The sequence below is a fragment of the Crotalus tigris genome, unplaced genomic scaffold (assembly GCF_016545835.1).
Source record: "Crotalus tigris isolate CLP2741 ecotype Arizona unplaced genomic scaffold, ASM1654583v1 scf7180000024464.508515016:1373766, whole genome shotgun sequence".
Lineage (NCBI taxonomy): Eukaryota > Metazoa > Chordata > Lepidosauria > Squamata > Viperidae > Crotalus > Crotalus tigris.
In genome coordinates this window covers 889153-911410 of record NW_024100635.1, presented here as the reverse complement: position 1 = coordinate 911410, position 22258 = coordinate 889153, and the positions used below count along the sequence as shown (strand labels likewise).

At 42.5% G+C, this 22258-nt stretch overlaps 1 protein-coding gene across 1 annotated transcript in view; it reads right to left on the bottom strand.

Annotated features, from left to right (window-relative positions):
- Positions 1-21896, bottom strand: part of LOC120303329 (zinc finger protein 850-like) — a 53280-nt gene extending 31384 nt beyond the window's left edge. Inside the window, exons 1-2 of the mRNA XM_039332769.1 lie at positions 20876-21896; positions 2604-2681 (exon numbers count right to left, since the gene is read on the bottom strand). The gene's annotated coding sequence lies outside the window, so the exon portion shown is untranslated. The remainder of the gene's footprint in view (positions 1-2603; positions 2682-20875) is intronic.
- Between the last annotated feature and the right edge of the window lie 362 nt (positions 21897-22258).

Here is a 22258-nt window from a genome sequence, read left to right as displayed (position 1 = left end):
ATACTACAGACCACCCAACCAAACAGAGGAAATAGATGAACTTTTTGCTAGTCAGCTAACTAAGGTATGTAGGAAGCACATCACAATAGTAATGGGGGACTTTAACTACCCTGACATCAACTGGGAGACAAACTCCGCACCAAGTAGAAGATCAAACAGGTTCCTGGCAAACCTAGCAGACAACTTTGTCTCCCAAAAAGTAGAGAAGGGAACTAGGGGGTTAGCCATTTTGGATCTAATTCTCACTAACAGAGATGAAATGATAGAAGGTGTTGAAGCCATAGGAACCCTGGGAGGAAGTGATCATGCAATATTAGAATTCAACATTATAGAAGCACAAGTAATAGAACACAGTCAAACTAGAGTCTTGGACTTCAAGAGAGCTAATTTCAATCAACTTAGAGAGGGCTTGGGAAGGATTCCATGGATGAGAATACTCAAGGGGAAAACAACTCAAGAAGCTTGGGAAATTTTGAAAAATGAGATAATGAAAGCACAGTCTAGCACAATACCAACAAAGAGGAAAAACAACAGCTCTCAAAAGAAACCAGCATGGCTGCATAAAGAACTCTCTGACAAATTGAAAGATAAAAAGGACAAGTATAGAAAGTGGAAAGAGGGGAACATAACTAAGTCAGAATATCAGCAAATAGCCCGAGCCTGCAAAGATGAAGTGAAGAAAGCCAAGGCTCAAAATGAACTAAGGCTTGCGACCAAAGTCAAAAATAACAAAAAAAGCTTCTTTCAACATGTAAAAAACAAGAAAAAAGTGAAGGAAATGATTGGTCCATTAGTGGGCGAAAGTAGTAAGAAGGTGACAAGCAACAGGGAGAAAGCAGAACTACTTAATTCGTTTTTTGCATCTGTCTTTACACAAAGGGAAAAAACAGACCAACCTATCAAAAATAGTGCCATAAAAAACAAAATAGAAACACAAGTTAAGATAGGTAAGAAAATGGTAAGTGAGCACCTGTCCAGCCTAGATGAGTTCAAATCGCCAGGACCAGATGGATTACACCCCAAGGTTCTCAAGGAACTGGCAGATGTGATATCGGAACCACTGAACTATATTATTCAAAGATCCTGGAACACAGGGGAACTACCAGAGGACTGGAAAAGAGCTGATGTAGTTCCCATCCTCAAAAAAGTAAAAAAAAATGGATCCAGGAAATTACAGACCTATCAGCCTGACCTCAATACCTGGGAAGATCCTGGAAAAGATAATCAAACAACGAATCAACGAACACCTAGAGGCAAACAAAGTCATTACTAAAGCCAACATGGGTTTGTCAAAAATAGATCATGCCAGACAAATCTTATTGCATTCTTGACCAAGTGACAAAATTAGTGGATCAGAGGAACGCTGTAGACATAATTTACTTGGACTTCAGTAAGACATTTGATAAAGTAGATCACAACCTATTACTTGATAAGATAGAAAAATGTGGGGTAGACAGAATCACCACCAGATGGATCCGTAGCTGGCTGACCGGCCGTACTCAGCGAGTGGTCCTCAATGGAACTGCATCTATATGGAGGGAAGTGTGTAGTGGGGTGCCCCAGGACTCTGTTCTGGGCCCAGTGCTCTTCAACATCTTCATCAATGATTTGGACGAAGGGATAGATGGGGAACTCATCAAATTTTCAGATGACACCAAGCTGGCAGGAATAGCCAACACTCCAGAAGACAGGCTTAAGATACAAAAGGATCTGGACAGACTTGAACACTGGGCACTAACTAACAAAATGAAATTCAATGGTGAAAAAAGCAAGGTTCTACATTTAGGCAAGAAAAACCAAATGCACAAGTACAGCATAGGTGGCACCATGCTCAATAGTAGTAACTGTGAGAGGGACCTTGGAGTCCTAGTAGACAATCACCTAAATATGAGCCAGCAGTGTGCTGCAGCTACCAAAAAGGCCAACACAGTGCTAGGCTGCATTAACAGAGGGATAGAATCAAGATCACGTGAAGTATTAATACCACTCTTCAATGCCTTGGTAAGGCCACACTTGGAATACTACATCCAGTTTTGGTCACCACGATGTAAAAAAAATGTTGAGACTCTAGAAAGAGTACAGAGAAGAGCAACAAAGATGATTAGGGGACTGGAGGCTAAAACATATAAGGAACGGTTGCGAGAATTGGGTATGTCTAGTTTAACGAAGAGAAGGACAAGGGGGGACATGATAGCAGTATTCCAATATCTCAGGGGCTGCCATTAAGAAGAGGGAATTAAGCTATTTTCCAAAGCACCTGAAGGCAGGACAAGAAGCAACGGGTGGAAACTAATCAAGGAGAGAAGCAACCTAGAACTAAGGAGAAACTTCCTGACAGTGAGAACAATTAATCAGTGGAACAGCCTGCCTCCAGAAGCAGTAAATGCTCCAACACTGGAAGTTTTTAAGAAGAGACTGGACAGCCATTTGTCCGAAATGGTGTAGGGTTTCTTGCCTGAGCAGGGGGTTGGACTAGATGACCTCCAAGGTCCCTTCCAACTTTACTACTACTACTACTACTACTACTACTACTACTATTATTATTATTATTATAACATTGCTTAATCAAATAAAATTAGATCTAGAGAAATGGAAAAACTTACAACTATCAGTGTTAGGAAGAATAGCTACTTCGAGAATGAAGAGTTTACCAAAACTGCTCTTCTTGTTCCAAATAGCACCTATAAAAATAGAGAAGAAATTTTTTGATGATTTAAATATTTTGATTTTTAAATTTATTTGGCGAGAAAGGAAAGCCAGAATTAAACTGAAAATGCTACAAGAATCCAAGAACATAATCTGCAACGTGGATGGCATGCATTTCTATGGTATGAGAATAAGATTCATAGATAGTTTCAAAATCATTATATAAGAAATAAACTACTTCTTGTGTGCAAAAAGATAAAAGTTAAAATCTACTTAAGAATCCCAAGATTGTTTTCAATGATGGAAGCGTTTGTTCACCCAAATCAAGTAAAATATGAAAAAAAATGGATATATAAAAATATTTTGGATACCGAAGGGAAATTAAAATCTAAACCAAAGCCTGTACATCAGGGTACTGAATTATCATGGTGGCCTCCGTTGCAAAAGCAACCGAGTATAATAAAGATGCGAAAACATATGGTTTTTATAAAAAACAATGTTTGATCAGATGCTGTTGACCTCTGATAAAAAACTGTGTAAGAAGCTATATAACTTTCTATTAAATTCAAAAATGGAGGATGAACAAGTGAAAGAAACAATGATGCAGTGAGCAGAAAACTTTGGATATAATATAGAATTAGAGAAATAGCAAAATTTTTGGCAAAGAAATTATAAATTGACCATAACAACCTCTTATAAAGAAAACTGATATAAAATATTCTATAGATGGCATTTACCACCTGCTAGATTAGCAAAAATGTTTAAAAATATGTCCAGTAAATATTGGAAATGTAATCAAACACGTGGCTTGCAACGGTGGAAACTAATCAAGGAGAGAAGCAACCTAGAACTAAGGAGAAACTTCCTGACAGTGAGAACAATTAATCAGTGGAACAGCTTGCCTCCAGAAGCAGTAAATGCTCCAACACTGGAAGTTTTTAAGAAGAGACTGGACAGCCATTTGTCCGAAATGGTTTAGGGTTTCCTGCCCGAGCAGGGGGTTGGACTAGATGACCTCCAAGGTACCTTCCAACTTTACTACTATTACTATTACTATTACCATGTGTGGTGGCCTTGTGTTAAAAGAAAAAAAAATTGGGCCAAAAGACACATTGGGTTAGAAAACATGTTAGGAAAACATGTAGATTTTAAACCTAAACTCTTTTTATTAGGTATAATATCAGAAAAATTTAATAAGGAAAGTATATATTTAACATTGCATATATTAATAGCAGCAGGGATTGTATTTGCTCAGCACTGGAAGAATGAAGAAACACTAGACAAAGAGATAATCAAGAAGATCTTGGACTGTGCTGAAATGGACAGACTTATACAGAATATTTTCAAACATGGAATTTATTTAATCAATGGTTGGAAAAAAAGGGTAGACACTAATAATGTAAGTTGTATTATTAAGCAATTAAATAGGACCAGACGACACGATGGTTATTAAGCACTAATCAAATGTAATAATAGAGAATTAGTTTTAAATAATTGTGAAAAAGAATAACAGAGTTGGAAGGGACCTTGGAGGTCTTTTAGTCCAACCCACTGCTCAGGCAGGAGACCCTATTATTATTCCTGACAAATGGCTGTCCGGTCTCCTCTTAAAAACCTCCAGTGACGCAGCACCCACAACCTCTGGAGGGAAGCCATTCCCAAAGAATCAACCTTCACTTGAAGGAGACTTTTGAAATCTTCCCACCAGCAGAAAATCGCAGCCCCCAGTTTAACAGCCTGCAGCACCAGTGGACTGAAAAGTTGGGGAGGGAAGGGATTGGCAGCAGCAGCAGCTGAGATGCTTCAAACGAGTTGCTTCTCTGCTTAGACGCCGTGGAGGAAACCAAACAGCCCCGCTTGTTCCCGGCTTCTTCTCCGACCTGCCCTCCACTCACCTTCCAGCTGCTGCTTCAATCTGGGAAGAGCACAAAAATCCCTCTACTCGCTACTTTCCGTCCATGACTGATCCGGAATAGGAAGTTCCTCTGCGCGTCTTCTTTCCTCTCCTACTTTCTAGCAATGCAGTACTCGATGATTTTAACACCTTTAAGCTCAAACACAGACGCTGTATTGTCCGCTAGAAAGTTTGCCTATTTGACCGCCATGTCCAGATAGGTGGTGGGAAAACATGCTTGTCTCGTCTCTCCCTAAGGCGTTTGCAAGATATTTTCACTGATTAAATGCTATCAACTTTGTTTTTGACTACTAGCAACCGACCTTTGCAACTGAGCCAAGTGAAATAATGAAATGTGATGCTACTTAGCTTCTGGAGGGTATCTATGTGCAGAGCCCTAAAAGTTCATGAAGGTTTTACAGAATTACATAATCAATTTTCTTAGGGGTGACTCTCAATGGAGATCAAACTTCTCTACATCCCAAAACTTTAGGACTGATTTCCTGTGGCTCTCAAAGATTTAGGACATGGCAGCACCATCAGGTGAGATGCACCAGAGGAGCCAACTTCACTCTTGCTGGCCAAGGCTGCATCCAAGAGTACCCAGCATGCCAGCTTCATTCCTGAAGGAGGAAATTTTACATATGCTAAATGCCATGTGCTTCTGTAAATTTCCCTGCATAGAAGTCTCAATTAGGTCACAGAGAGAGAAAAATGTGGAGCAAGGCCTAGAACAAGGGGTCTAACAAAGAGAGGCAGATTGGGTGGTGATAGTGGCCATTTCAGTTATTGGCTGTAAGCTCTGTTATGTGGAGGAATCTGGAATAATATAACCCCAAAATTTTATTGATTTCATTTAGGAACTTATGATGGCATACAAAGCACTTAATGTGTGGCATGCTGTAAATTTTCAGGGTAAATGCCCCCCAGACAGCTTCCCTACCTCCCAAAACATACTTTTTGGCTCTCAATATTCCAGAACTCCTTCATGTCTAAACTAACACTGAATTAGAACGTGTGACTTTCCATCCTTAAGCCTTACTCTGCATGTTTGTTTTTGGTGCCTTCAAGTCAGTCAAGTCAAGAGGTTTCCCCCTTCTCTGCTTCTTAGGCCTGATAGGACGCCAAAATTGCAAGATGACTTTGCAATTAAGGTGAGACTAGGACTGAACATTTCCCAATCTCTAACCTGGTGCCTTCACCACTACACCAAACTGGATCTTCTTCCTCCCTGCAAAATATAGCCATTGACCTATTTCTGCTGCTCGAGCAGCAAATTCAAAGCTGCAGCTTTCAAGATTAATTAATGAATCAATCAGAATAGAGCTGGAAAGGACCTTGAAGGTCTTCTGTTCCAATAATCTGCTCAAGCAGGAAACACTATGCCATTTCAGACAAGTGACTTTCCAGTCTCTTCTTAAAAACCTCCAGTGATGAAGCACCCACAACTTCTGAAAGCAAGCTGTTCCACTGCTTAATTGTTGTCACTGTTAGGAAATTTCTTGATTCCAGGTTGCTTCTCTCCCTGATTAGTTTCCATCCATTGTTTTTTGTCTTGCCCTCTGGTGCTTTGGAAAATAAGTTGACCCCTGCCTCCTTTATGGCAGCCGCTCAAATATTGGAACACTGCTATTATGTTTCCCCTCTTCCTTTTTATTAAACTAGACATATCAAATTCCTGTAACCGTTCTTTGTATGTTTTAGCCCCAGCCCACTAATCATTCTTGTTGCTCTTCTCTGCACTCAACATCTTTTTATATTGTGGTGACTAGATTTGGATGCAGTATTCCAAGTGTGGTCTTACTAAGGCAGGGGTTCCCAACCAGGGGTGCTCGCATCCCCTGGGGTGCGAGACGATATTCCTGGAGGTGCGAAAACTTGGGTTTTCAAAATTATAGTGTATATGCATAATGTCATGGTTCTGACAGATGAAACTCTTCAAAAGAACTTTGAGGCATTGTTTACCTTAAAGAATCTTTTATTTGAGAAACAAAGTATCGGCACTACATAGTTAAAGCCAAAAACTGAATTCCCCTCCCCTGAGCACAAAGTAACAAAGCATAATCCCCTCCAATTAACAGTCATAAATCACATTCCCCAATTAGCTTGAAGTGTGGGCTTTCTCCCCAGCCCGCCAAATCTTTATCAACTCTGGGCGCAATTACCTTGGATTCCCACGGCTGAGTTATTATTATTATGACTTACTGGACTCTCATCCACATTCCCCCTCCCAGCATCAACTAACTCTAAAAGCAAAAGAGTAAAATGGCTGCATTTCCATCTGTTGTCAAAGCAAGAACTTCCGATGTTAGCAGCGTTGACACATAATTTGTTGCTGTTATTTCAAACTTTTGTAAGGGGCGTGAGAATATATCTGAAGTGTTGTAGGGGCGCGGGGTATAGAAAAGGTTGGGAAACATTGTACTAAGGCTTTGTAACTTGATTAGCCCTCTATTAATGCAGCCTAGGATTGTATTGTTTTTTCTGGCTGCTGCAACTCACTGTTGACTCATATTTTAAGTGATTGTCCACTAGGACTCCAAGATCCCTCTCGCAGTTACTGGCATTAAGTCAGGTTTCACCTACATTTGATTTTTCTTGTCCAAGTGTAAACCTTTATTTTATTTTTGTTAAATATCATTTTATTAGATAGGACCCACTGTTCAAGGCTGTCAAGTCTTTTTGGATCCTGAGCTTGTCTTCTGGGGTGTTGGCTATTCTTGCCAGCTTAGTGTTGTCTGCAAATCTGATGAGTTCCCTGGGAGCCACATCAGCTCTTTTCCAGTCCTCAGTTAGAGGTAGTCCTCAATTTACAATCTCAGTTGAGCCAAAATTTTATGTTGTTAAGTGAGAAATTTGTTAAGTGAGTTTTGCCTCATTTTACGACTTTTCTTGCCACATTTGCTAAGTGAATCAATGCAGCTGTTAAATTAGTAACGTGGTTCTTAGGTGAATCTGGTTTCCCCATGGACTTTGCCTGTCAGAAGATCACAAAAGGGGATCACGCAACACCGCAATGTCATAAATCTGAGTCAGTTGTCAAGCATCTGAATGTAAATCACGTGACCATGGGGATGCTACAACGGTCATAAGTGTGAAAAATGGTTATATGTCACTGTTTTCGGTGCCGTTGTAACTTAAAATGGTCACTAAATGAACTGTTGTAAGTCAAGAACCTATCTGTAGTTTCCTGGTGCTCCAAGAACTTTGAAAGGTATGTTTTCAGTGGTTCTGAAATCACAGCTGCTGGTTCCTTCAGAACTCTGGGATGTAGTCCATCCAGACCACAGGTCGGTAACCTGCGGCTCCGGAGCTGCATGCGGCTCTTTGAGCCTTTCCCTGTGGCTCCCAGCCTCCTTTGCCATTTGCAGAGAGAGACAGAGACAGAGAGAGGCACTTGCGCTTCCCTGCTTCTCTCTCTCTCTCTCTCTCTCTCTCTCTCTCTCTCTCTCTCTCTCTCTCTCTCTCTGTGTGTGTGTGTGTATGTTTGTGTCTGTGTGTGTGTGTGTGTGTGTGTGTGTGTGTGTGTGTAAAAGAGAGTGCACTCACAGTGTTCTCTGAGGAGCTGAAAAGCTTATTGGGCGGAGCTCCTCCCTTTGCTGCATCTCTGCAGGAAGCAGGAAGCAGGAAGGGCAGGAGAGAGCTAGCTAGCCCAGCTATGCTGACTTAGGAATTCTGGGAGTTGAAGTCCATGAGTCATAAAAGAGCCAAGGTTGCCTACTCCTGAGCTTGTTAGAGAACCGCTTGAAGTCAGCTTGCCAGGTGAGCAGCAGATAGGAGAGAGAGAGAGGGGGGGGGAGAGAAAGAGAAAGAGAGGGAGGGAAAGAGAGAGACACACATACATACATACACACAAACACACACACACACGCACCCCTATAATAAAGGTAAAAAAGGATATATGCAGTGTTATCTTCATTTTAGTTATCAAAAGGGTTTTGCAGCTCCCGGTGTTTTCAGTGGGAAACGGGTCCAAGTGGCTCTTTGAGTGTTTTGGGTTGCCTACCCCTGGTCCAGACCCACCGATTTGAAGTGGTCTGGAACCGACAGGTGTTCTCTTATCTTATTTTTGCATATTTTAATTTGCATTCTTAACCTGTCATTTGTGGTTCTGTTTTTGATAAGTTGAGTCGTGTTTTCTTTTTGGGTGAAGGCAGATGCAAACTGTCTTCTTCTTATGGTCTCTCTCCTTCTTATACTCCTGTAAGTTAGGGAGGTGATTGTTTGAGTCCCTTCTGAGTAGGATCTGTGTGCTGCAGACTTGAGATATGTTTTCCCCTTATCTCTTTAGTAATGGTGTTTGTATATCTTCCAAGGCCATTTTTTTCAGTCTGTGCAATGGGGGCCTCTAGACATAGGATATGGTGGGTGACAGCGCTGGGCTAGGACCAGAGAGATACAGTTTGTGTTCTCTACACCAGTGGTTCTCAACCTTTTTAATGCCGCAACCCCCAACCGGTCGTAAGTCGAGGACTACTCAAATGATGCAGCACTGTTTGCAGAATGGGACTTTTGGCGGGCTCAGCAGGGCAGAGACAGCCTGGACAATTCCTATTGGCTTTTGAAAGCCAATAGAATTAGACTCTATTCAAGAAAGTCTATTCTATTGGCTTTCAAAAGCCAATAGAATAAAAGGGAGTAGCACAGCTAAGGAAAAGGAGAAAAAAATGGCGGACTGTGTTGTTTGGCGACCCCCGTGAAATGGTCGTTCGACCCCAAATGGGGTCCCGACCCACAGGTTGAGAACCACTGCTCTACACAGTCATGGATGGAACGGGACCTTTAGGCACAGACTCTTGGCCATGCTTCCTTTGCTTCCTGCCTCTGCCTATTTATATCCCACTGTGCTCCTCTGCTGGCCCTCTGCTCTGCGCCCTTAAGCTCCAGCCTATTCACTGAGGCACCCTTTGTCCCGGGCCTTTGGCCGCATGGGACAAATAGCCGGCAGCCAATTGGGTGGCAGGCAGAAGCCATGGTGCTGCGGGGAGCAGCGTGCAAAGGATGATTACAGGGGCTGGGGCAGTGTGCAATGCAAGACTTTTTTTAAAAAGTGCTGCGGCTGCTTTGCAGATTTTGGAGACTTGCAGTTCTATCACTAGGAGCAGAGGGAGGGTGGTGGCGGGAGTAGCAACTGCCAGGGCCATTGGGGGGCAGACAGATGAGTCTGTATTGGGGGGGACCAGCAAGGGAGGGAAGAGTGCCTCAAGGAAACTTTACAAAGACAGCTTGGCTCGTAACTCAAATGAAAAAAGGAAAGAGGAACAAGGCCGGCATGGATTCTGGCATTGCGGGTGGACTTGGGGGAGGCTCAGCAGGTGAATGGCAGGGCTGGCACGGCAACTGCGGGGACGAGGGTTGAGTGTGCAGTTGAATGGTGATGGGCCGCAGCTTCTGGTGGGGGGGGGAGGCAGCAGGCCAATCACTTGTTCGGTGTCATGCTGGCAGGATCAGGCAGAGTGGAGTGGGGCAGCTGGTTAAATGCCTGGCCTGACAACTCCTCCCTGCAATTGCAGAAGCCACGCCAGCCCTGCCGTTTGCCTGTGCACCCATGCGTACCCCCTGCCAGAAGTCAAGGCCCACCATTGTTCGCCTGAGCATCCCCCCAGCCCCCCTACCCAATGGTGGGATTCAAATAGGTGAACAACTGGTTCTCTGTGTGGATGCTGCTTCCAGAAGTCCATTCTGGGCCTGGGCAACAAAAAATTAGCTACCAGTTCTGCCAAAGTAGTGTGAACTGGCTGAATCCCACCACTGCCCCAACCCCTGCAATTGAAGATGCCATACCGGCCCTGCATTCACCTGCGGAGTCTCCCACAGCTCCCCCCCTTGCAATACCAGAATCCATGCTGGCTTTGCTCCTCCTCCCCTTTCATTTCAGTTGTGAGCCAAGCTGTCTTTGTGAAACCCTCTTGAGGTGCTCCTCCCTCCCTTCCTGGTCCCCCCCAAAACACCCTTGCCTGTCTGCTCCTTAAGTGGCCCTGTGGCTGCTACCTCTGCCGCCATTCCCCCTCTCTCTGGTCCTGGTGACAGAGCTGCAAGGCTCCCAACCTGCGGAGCAGCTGCAGCATTTTTTTAAAAAGTCTTGCATCGCACATTACCCCCCCCCCCAGCCCCTGCAGCACCATGGCTTCTGCCTGTCACCCGATTGGCTGGTGGCTATTTGTCCCGTGCAGCCAAAGGCTAGGACAGGGGTCTTCAAACTTGGCCCTTTTATGACTTGTGGACTTCAACTCCCAGAATTCCTAAGCCAGCGTGCCTGGCTGAGGAATTCTGGGAGTTGAAGTCCACAAGTCATAAAAGGGCCAAGTTTGAAGACCTCTGGGCTAGGACAAAAGGTTCCTCGACAAATGGGCTGGGCCAAAGAGAGCGGGGCAGAGGGTGAAGGACCCATTGGCCAAGGAGAATGGCGGAGGAGGAAATCTGGCTATAAATCAGTGGTAGTCAACCTGGTCCCTATCGCCCACTAGTGGGCGTTCCAGCTTTCATGGTGGGCGGTAGGGGTTCAATCTGAGCCGTTTAAATTTTCGGATCCATCAAGCCCTCCAATCGGCTCACAGAGCTTTCCAGCAGGTGCAGGGTATTAGCCTCAGCTGGGCGACTCCCCACGGAGCTCTCGGAAGCTGGACAGCCTTGCCGAAGCGCGCCGTTGTCGTGAGGCCCCTCGATGACTTCCTCGATGATCCGGATCGCAACAGAGGCTGCGCAACGAGATAAAACCGCAAGTGCTTCATTTTCGGCTCTGGAGGGTGGAAATTAAAGACACAACGAACAACAAGCTTCCCCTCAGGGCCCCTCAAGGCCGCTAATTTTGAGAGCCGCACAGAACCCTTAGTCATAGAAGTTTCAGGCATCTCTGACAAGAGTGAGGCTCTCTCTTCATCCTGCTGTGACAAGCATGGATCGGGGGCAACCCAGACTCCACTGGGCATTCCCTAATGACCAAGGTAGAGGCCATAAAGGCCTTCTATTCATTCCTGCTTGCCCAGTTAGATTTGTGAGAGTGAGCACGTGCCTACAGCTTCAAACAAAATATTGTGAGTCCATGTCTCAAAAAAAATACGCTCATGGCTATATGCCAGAGTATCTGAAGATGGGTTTCATAGAATCTGTTGTAAATAAACAACATCCAATGTGTTTATTGTGTCATAAAACATTATTCAACGAGGCAATGAAGCCAAGTCGATTGCGAGAACATCTTTCTACAAAGCATCCAAATGATAAGGACAAGCCCATTGAATATTTTCAGGAAATATATAAAAATTTTCAAAATCGTTCAACAATCGTTGCATCATTTAAGAAACAACATGCAGCGAACGAAGATGGATTAATTGCCGCTTATCGCATTTCACAATTAATTGCAAAAAGTGGTAAAAGCTATAATATTGGAGAAACTGTAATAATACCCCCTATAAAACAATTTATTTCAACAGTAATGCATCAGGATATACCTGAAAATTTAAAAACGTTGCCCCTAAGCGATAGCACAGTAAAGCGACGAATTGATGAAATGGCAGTTAATGTTGAAAAAAACCCTGATAAGTATTCTCCAAAACTCTTCATTTTCCATGCAATTGGACGAGTCTACCACTGTAGATAATAATGCTTTATTGATGGCATATGTACGTTATTTTGATGAAAACAATACATTACGAGAAGAAATGCTATTCGCAATAAATCTCATTACAGATACAAGAGGATTATCTATATTTAATACTGTGAAATCATACTTTACAAAAAATAATATTCCTTTGAATAATATTGTTGCATGCGCTACTGATGGAGCACTATCAATGGTAGGTTGCTATTGTAGATTTGTTGATTATTTGAAGGAAGAAGTGCCAAAAGTTTTATGTATTCATTGTGTGGTGCACAGACAACATCTTGTAGGAAAACATCTAAGTATAACTCTCCATTCATCATTAACTATAATAATTCGAGCCATAAACAAGATCAAATCCAAACCAAAAAATGATAGAATGTTTCGACAGCTTTGCCAAGACAATAATGAAGATTTTATTATGTTACTTTCACACACAGAAGTTTGGTGGCTGTCAAAGGGTACATCTTTGGCTCGTTTTGTAGCATTATATGATAGTGTCGTACAATTTTTTGAAAGTAATAATGAGACCAATCTGTGTCAACAGTTAAAAACAGTAAAGAATGATGCCTTTTATTTGGCAGATATTTTCAAGAGATTTCATGATGTCAATTTGCAGCTTCAAGGAGCTAATAAAACTCTTATAGGTTGCTAAAGTATTGTGTCATTATTTATTGTCAAATTTGAACTATTTCGTTATAATCCATTGAAGAGAGAATTTCATTAGTTTCCTGAATTATCATCTATAAAAGATGATATAACTCCAGAGGATATTGTCAGATTCAGTAGCCACCTCAACGAACTTAAATTGGACATGGCTTTTGAAAGCCAATAGAATAGACTCTCTTGAATAGAGTCTAATTCTATTGGCTTTCAAAAGCCAATAGGAATTGTCCAGGCTGTCTCTGCCCTGCTGAGTCCGCCAAAAGTCCCATTCTGCAAACAGTGCTGCACCAGTTGAGTAGTCCTCGACTTATGACCAGTTGAGTAGTCCTCGACTTACGACCGGTTGGGGGTCACGACATTAAAAAGGTTGAGAACCACTGGCTTAAAGTCTTGTTGTAAGTGAACATTGACAACAAGCTGAATTGGGCCTGAATGGGAACGGGGGGAAAAATCAGGCAGGAATTTCTGGACCAGTGAGTTAAAGTGTTTAGATAGTTGACATTCTGACCTTGTAGGCAGGAATAAATAATGAGGTCACCCAAATGAAATTATCAAAAATATTCCAACATTATGATGTACTCCACATAGTACTTCCCAGTTTCTCTATCTTTGTAATGTAATGGGCCAACGGTATATAAGCTGCGGTTCTGCTTTAGGTCAGGGCTGCTCAGCAAGCTGCCAATGCTTTGCTAGAATCCAGTGTGCACAGTGATTGTTTGCATGCTGGATACATGATGAATCTTCCAAGTGAAGGGACCTTATTGTACTTACGATTTTATTATGCTTACGGTTTTATTATGTTACGATATTATTATGCTTAAGTTTGACATTAGTAGTGTTAGTTTGTAGCCATCTTATATATATATCTGCTTACATGCAAGCAACCTTACAAGTGCCCATATCAGGAAATTAGTTACACAAGTGATTCAGTTGCTTTAGATGAGGCAGGTTTTGGCCAGAGTATTCCTTTCCTTTATGTATCTCCATTTTGTCTCCCTTCCTCCTCATTGACTGTATGTAAAGTTAGAGAAGCACGGGGCATTTGGCATGGGTGTGCTTGGAAGCATCTCTGGCCAGAACGAATGAAACTGGCTCCCGTTGAGCCTCTGACCCACTGAACCTCCTGGGTCCTAAATCCTTGGGAGCCATAGGAGATCACTCTTAAAGTTTTAGGCTGTAAAGAGATTTTGATCTCCACTGTCACCTCTAAGAAAGTGCAGGAATCTTTAGATCAGCTTCTCACAAACTAGTGCCCTCCAAGTCTTTTGCCCAAGCTGTTTGGGAATAATAAAGATGAAATCTAACTCCTGTGGAGATTGGGAAGGCTGCTTAAGAGAAATTCTTCCCTCTAGTGCAGGGATGTCAAACTGCGGGCCCACGGGCCGGATGCGTCACATGGAAGCCATACCCACCCCATTGCCAACAATGGCAAAACTGGCCCAATACGTTGCGCGACCTCACATGACGTTACGAATTTGACATGTCTACTCTAGTGAGATTTAGGCTCTGCAAGAATGCAGATAGAAAAATAATATCTCCTATCAAGATATGGTTTGGAAGCAATGAGGGTAGCTGTTTCCAGTTATTCTTCCAGGTTTCATTGTTCTATTGATAGGATGAAGGTGGAAATCATTTAGCGCAGCCATGTAAAACTCATAACATCACGTGATGTATTACGACTTTTCCCCCATTGCCGGCAATGGGGTGGGTGCGGTTTTGGCATGACGCATCTGGCATGCCTGATTTAGCGCCTGTGCACACAAACAAGACCTTCATAAACTTTTATGGTACAACACATCCCTAATCTTGAGAAGAAACTAAGTAGGTCAAGCTTCACTTCTCAAGCTTGGCTCAGTTGCAATAGTAGGTTTTGAGGAGTTATCCTGCACTCCCACTTCGATGAAGTTTCCTTGGCAAAGTTTTTTGGGAATTGGATTCCCCCTTTCCTAGGCCTGAGAGGAGGGACAGGCCAAGGTCTCTGAGATGCCTTAAAGCAGGACCGGATCTGAGCATCTCTCAGCTCTAGCCTGGTGACCACCAGATAAGGTCTTCTTCTATCCATTCAGCTGTTCTTGCTACTCCAGCCCCAAATTCAAGGCTGCAGCTTTCAAGATCCAATGTCCTCCAAATAACACATATTTTACAGCTTTCCATCTGAGCTTCAGACTTTGATTCTGAGGAAATGGACTTTTCCTCTGATTGAGAACTTATGGCTTTTGACCTCACCCTGTAGACCACAGGTCAGCAACCTTAACTCTTTTTATGACGTGTGGACTTCAACTCCAAGAATTCCTGAGCCAGCATGGCTCAGCTTGGAAACCCCTCCCTTCCCCTGGCTCAGGAATTTTGGGAGCTGAAGTCCACGCTTCATAAAAGAGCCAAGGTTGCCTACCCCTGCTGTAGACCATCCCTTCTGACTCTTAGGTTGGCTTTACTTACTTTTGCTTGATATTCTTATATAGCCCTGTAAGAAATTCAGAGGCTTTGGGATCATTGCAAGGGTTTCCATAATAAGATGAAACATGATAAAGATGTACACTGAAAGATGATACCAAGGAAAGAGAGAAAGGAAAAATGATTCAATATAATTTTACTATTTTGAAGTTTAGAAATTTTGCACATGTTTAAATTTGAAGTCACCTGGCCTGGAGACTCAGGCCAAGAGTCTCTTGGTTTCTCCACACCCCTAGCCTGATGCCGGCTGTTGGGTGTCCTTCAAAGGGATCACATGTAATGTGACCAGTTAAAAAAAAAAAATGTAACCTTTCTTTTTGAATTGCATTGGGGAAATGAACAATCTTGGAATTCTTTGGTGTCTTCCAAAACCCAGCAAAATCAGGATCATTCACCTGCATAGTTAAAATGTCAGTTTCACCACTACAAATAGTGTTCCTCTCTTTATTTGAACAATACATTTTTGAAAAAAATTAAGGAGCCTGGAAGAGAAGTGAAAGAACTGGAAACATCTCCTGTGTGTGTTGGGAAGAGAGCTTTGCGTTACTTTGTCACAATGTTTACAGAAATGCTGGCTCTCTATTTTTTCTTTCTCAAAAGCTATTCATGATTCTTATGCAATGCTATTTTAGAAATGAAACATTATCTACTGTACCATTCCCCCCCCTCACATCTTCCTATCAAGTAGGAAACCACAAAAATATTAGCCTCTTGGTGTGCTCTCACCCACCAGCTGTTGACAGCGAACAAGGAGATCCCTAAAAACAAAGGAGATCACAACAGGAGTTGCGAATAAACCTGGAGATCCTGTGCTCAAAACCACAATCCCTTTTCTCCTCAACTCAGTATTCCTACAGCTCTTCTCCATGAAGGTCACCTGCAAGATGGAACAGCCTTCCTTCACATGGGAAATTTTACATTGCTTTTGTCGCTTACTGTTATTCAGAATACTGCTTATAAGCACTATGTGCTTAGAGCTCAGTGCATTGCTAGAGACCCCACACATCCAACATGATGGTCTGTTTCTGTTGCTCCCCTCTCTGACATTTCCAAGTAATAGCAGGACTACTAGATTCTGTAACAGCTTTATTCCTTATGCCATCCGTCTTGCAAATTCACAGGATTCTTTTTATTCACCAGGTATATGTATACATCTAAACTAGACTGTGATGTTTCTCCGTGTCATGTATGTGTGTGTATGTCGATATATGCATAATGGTATTTCTTGAGAGCTGAATGCAACAAAATTTGATTTTAATGTATGCTGATTAGTGTCCATTTAAAATGACAACAAAGATTTCCTATTCTATTCTATTCTATTCTATTCTATTCTATTCTATTCTATTCTATTCTAGTCTACTCTATTAAATTCTATTCTATTCTATTAAATTCCATTCCATTCCATTCTCTTTATATCAGGAGCCACAATCTCTAACTATAGTCTGAGCGCTCCTATCCTGAAGAGATGCTGGCTGGGAAATTGTGGGGCTGAAAATCTTGAGGACACCCAGGGAGAAAAAGGTTGGGATATGGCATTTCTATATTTTATCAAGATAAAAATGCAAAGAACACTCCCCAAAAGACTTTTACAGAATTTTCCAGTTTCTGTAAAAATAAATAGCCAGTAAATTCTGCTGCTGATGGCCAGATAGCCATTATCAAACTAATTAATATGTTCCAATTTTTATTTCCCGCCTTCCCATCTAATACCATGACATACCTGACTACAAAAAATTCAGGCAAATCCTTTATAGTCAAATTAAATAGTCAATTGCTCAGCTGAGGCTACAATGGGACAATAGAAATGAAATTCAAGCCTTCTCTACACCCATCATTTGACCCTCATGTGGATTTTCTTGTGTGCAATAAGGGTGGAATGTTTCCTGAAGCACTGTCCACACTTAGGGCACTTAAATGGTTTCTCCCCTGTGTGTATACGGACATGATTTATAAGGTTAGACCTAATACTGAAATCTTTCCCACAGTCTGGACATTCAAAGGGTTTCTCCCCTGTATGAGTCCTCTGGTGTATCACCAGGCTGGAATTCCGACTGAAACTTTTCCCACAATCAGGACATTCAAATGGTTTCTCTCCTGTGTGAGTCCTCTGGTGTCTCATGAGGTAGGAATTCTGACTGAAACTATTCCCACAGTCAAGACATTTAAAGGGCTTCCCTCCTGTGTGAATCCTCTGGTGGCTAATTAAGTGGGAATTTTTAATGAAACTTTCCCCACAATCAGGACATTCAAAGGCTTTCTCTCCTGTGTGAGTCCTCTGATGTCTCATGAGGTAGGAATTCTGACTGAAACTATTCCCACAGTCAAGACATTTAAAGGGCTTCCCTCCTGTGTGAATCCTCTGGTGGCTAATTAAGTGGGAATTTTTAATGAAACTTTCCCCACAATCAGGACATTCAAAGGCTTTCTCTCCTGTGTGAGTCCTCTGATGTCTCATGAGGTAGGAATTTCTAATGAAACGTTCCCCACAATCAGGACATTTAAAGTGTTTCTCTCTTGTGTGAGTCCTTTGGTGTATCACCAGGTTGGAATTTTGACTGAAACGTTTTTCACAATCAGGACATTCAAAGGGTTTCTCTCCTGTGTGAGTCCTCTGGTGTCTCAAGAGATGAGAATTTCTAATAAAACTTTTTCCACAGTCAGGACATTCAAATAGTTTCTTTCCTGTGTTATTCCTCTGGCGGTTCACCATGCTGTAATTGTGACTGAAACTTTTCCCACAGATAGGGCATTCAAAGGGTTTCTCTCCTATGTGAGTCCTCTGTTGTCTCATGAGGTGGGAATTTCCGATGAAACTTTCACACAGTCTGGACACTCATACGTGATTTTTTGATGTATCATCAAGTTGTCATGCTCACTAAAGTATTTACCACATTGGGAACACTTGTGTGGCTTCTCTGCTGTGTGGGACCTTCCATGAACCACAAGGGAGCTGTTCTGACCAAAGCTTTTGCCGTGTTCAGATAATTTATATGGTTTTTCTCCTGTACGGATCTTCTTGTGCATAATGAGCTGTAATTTCTAATCTGTGCTTTTCCCACAACGGGCACATATATGGAGGTTTTCCACCATTGATATTCTTGAGAATATTCTTGTGTGATCCGTTGTTTAGTGGTCTTTTGATTCAAGTCATTTTCTTCCTCCTAGGGCAAAGTCTTTATCAGTATCTGCCCTACACAATTATCCAAGTGATCTGTTCCTCCTCACAAAAGAGGTATTTCCCTCTTTTGCTGAATAAAAAAAAAATCTCCCTTGATTATTCCTACAATGTATCTTGAGCTTCATATGCTTTATTTACTCCAGCTTGAAATCCTTCTTAATTTTCTCTCTTTTGTCTGTCAACTGCTGGGGAAGGAGAATTGTGTGGTTTTCTGAAGGAAATGGAAAATATTTTGATTTCTGGCTCAATTTTCTTTCCTTTTCTGTGTTGCTTGTTATTCTCAGTTGTCCAAGTGCTCTTTATTACCATCCTCTTTATGTATAAGATTCAAAGAAAAATGTAACTTTAATCGCATATAAAATGGGTTGCAGAAGATGTGGAAAAAAGAAAAAAGTATACATTACAATGAAAAAGCAAACATGCCACAATATTAGAATACTCTCTTACATTATTAATGATTCATTTGACATATGGAAGACTATCAAGATCCAATTTCAGATATCAATTCAATCATGAAATTCTCTTGTGGACTTAGGTCAATCACAAATCTTAGCCTTGCAAAGGGTTATCATCAAATATATCTGGATGTGCTGGGGATAGATTATAGATTTATATATAATCAAGGAGAGAAGCAACCTAGAACTAAGGAGAAACTTCCTGACAGTGAGAACAATTAATCAGTGGAACAGCCTGCCTCCAGAAGCAGTAAATGCTCTAACACTGGAAGTTTTTAATAAGAGACTGGACAGCCATTTGTCCGAAATGGTGTAGGGTTTCCTGCCTGAGCAGGGGGTTGGACTAGATGATCTCCACGGTCCCTTCTAACTTTACTACTATTACTAGATTTGCAAATATATTTATACAGAGACAAATACAGACACCTACAAATGTAAATATGTGGAAAATTCATGTCCTTCAGTCCTGAAAAATCTCCCAAAATGGTTACACTCAAACCTTCTAAGCCAATTTTAGATATGTGGGGCTTTAGCTGATGAAATGTTGCCTAATGTCTCTGCACCTGTTTTGTTCAGTTCCAAATAAGGGCAGAAAATACTGTCCACAACTGCTCTGGTTATATCCCAATTCAACTATTCCTCACTTACTGACCACAATTGGGATTGGTATCTGGTCACTAAGCAGCATGATCATTCGCATGATGTCACATGAAAGTGCCAACTTACATCTGTTCCTCTGCAGTTGTTAAGCAAATCACTATGGGTTGTTAAAGGGAATTTCACATGATTGTGAATTGCAAATTCCTGCTGGTATCTCCAATGATTTGCTTGTCAGAAGCTAGCTGGGAAAGTCACAAATGGGGATCATGATTGTGGGATGCTGCAGCCATCATATATGCGCACACAAATTGGTGCATCTCCTTTACTTGCACCTTCATAACCACAGGAAGTGCTGACGTGGGGGTCACTGAACAAGTGCTTTGATGAGCATAAATTTGTGGACCAGGCATACATCTTCTTTTACAATATGATAATAACTTAGAAGGCTCAGGGAACAAGTGGTAAGCAAGAACTACTTATACAACTGAACATCCCAAAGGTCCTCAATAGCTATTTTTAAAAAACTGCTGGATTAAGTACAGCTGAACCTAGTAAATACACGGATGGGGCACCAATAGGAAATTCTGTGCTTATTGGCAAGACATGGAAAAATATTTCCCAGAATACACCAGTGGCAAAGTCAGTACAATCTTTTTGCCAAGAAAACAGCAAGTCCATAAAAGAATAACAGAGCTGGAAGGGACCTGGGAGGTCTCATAGTCCAATCTTCTGCTCAGGCAGGAGACCCTATTACCATTCCGAAGTAATGGCTGTCCAATCTTGTCTTAAAAGTTTCTGATGAACATAGATGACAATTTTGTCATCCAAACGGTAGAGGAGGAAACTGGGGGGTCTCCTACGCTGACCTAAATTCTTACTAGCAGAAATAAAATGATAGAGAAGGTTGAAGTTCAGACAGCCATTTGTCTGAAATGATATTGAGTCTCCTGCTTGAGCAAAGGGTTGGAACAGAAGACCTTCACGGTTCCTTCCAATTGTTACTCTGTCACAAACCTCCACTGATGGAGCAACCAGAAGCTCTGGAGGGAAGCCATTCCCATAGAATCTACCTTCAGTTTAAAGCAGTGTTTCGCAATTGCTGGCTGTGGAATTCTGGGAGTTGAAGTCCACATGCCTTAAAATTGTCAAGGTTGAGAAACACTGGTTTAAAGAGACTTTTTAAAACTTCTCATCAGCAAAAAATTGCAGCCCTGAGTTTAACAGCGTGCAGCACCAGTGAACTTAAATTTGGACAGGGAAGGAACATGCAGCTGCAGCAGCAGCAGAGATGCTTCAGCCTAATTGCTTCTCTGCTTGGACGCCGTGGAGGAAACCAAACAGCCCCGCTTGCTCCCGGCTTCTCCTCCGACCTGACCTCCACTCACCTTCCAGCTGCTGCTTCAATCTGGGAAGAGCACAAAATCCTCTCTACACACCATCTTCCTCCAATTAGTGATCAAGAAGAGGAAGTTCCTTTCACTTCTCTCCTCCCATCCTTTCTAGCAATACAGTACTCGATGGTTTTAACTGCTTTAAGCTCAACCACAGAAACCGCCCGCGGTATTGTCCGCTTCCTAGGAACAAATGTTGCCTATTTGACCGCCATCTCCGAATAGGTGGCGGAAAAACATGCTTGTCTCGTCTCTGCCTTATCCTAAGGCAGGGGTAGCAACCTTGGCTCTTTTATGACGCGTGGACTTCAACTCCCAGAATTCCTGAGCCAGCATGGCTCAGCTTGGAAACCTCTCCCTTTCCCCTCAGCATGGCTGGCTCAGGAATTCTGGGAGTTGAAGTCCACGAATTATAAAAGAGCCAAGGTTGCCTACCCCTGCCCTAAGGCATTTGCAAGATATTTTCACTGATTAAATGCTATCAAGTTATTTTTGACTGCTACCAACCGACCTTTGCAACTGAGCTAAGTGAAATAATGAAATGTAATGCTACTTAGCTTCTCAAGAGTATCTATGTGCAGAGCCCTAAAAGTTCATGAAGGTTTTACATATTTTTTTTACACAATCAACTTTCTTAAGGGTGACTCTCAATGGAGATCAAAACCTCTCTACATCCCAAAACTTAGACTGGTTTCCTATGGCCCCCAAGGATTTAAGAAATGGCAGCACCATCAGATGAGATGCTACAGGGGAGCCATCTTCATTCCTGTCAATTAGGATTGCATCCAAGAGCACCCAGCATGCCAACTTCATTCCTGAAGGAGGAAATTTTACATATGCTAAATGCCATGTGTTTTTGTAAATTTGCCTGCATGGAAGTCTCCATTAAGTCAGAGAAAGAAAAATATGGAGCAAAGCCTAGAAAATGGGGTGTAAGAAAGAGGGGCTATATATGTCTATATACCAGTGCTTCTCAACGTTTGTGTGACGGCGACCCCCATCACACAAACGTTCTGCGCATGCACGGCGGCGCCCTCATGCACGGCGCGCATGCGCGGTGGCGCCCCCATGCGTGACGCGCATGCACGATGGCCCCCATGCGCGGCGCACGTGCACGGCGCCACCCCCCATGCGTGACACGCATGCGCGGTGCCCCCATGCGCGGCGCGCGTGCACGGCGCCGCAAAAAATGGCGGATCGCCGCCTTTGGCGACCCCTGAAAAATGGTCGATCGACCCCAAATGGGGTCGCGACCCATAGGTTGAGAACCACTGCTATATACGGTAGACGATTTTTTTCCAAAAAAGCTTCATAAAAAAACAAAAGGCAAAAAATAGAATAGCCCATCAAACCACGTGGCTAACAGATCACCAGGCT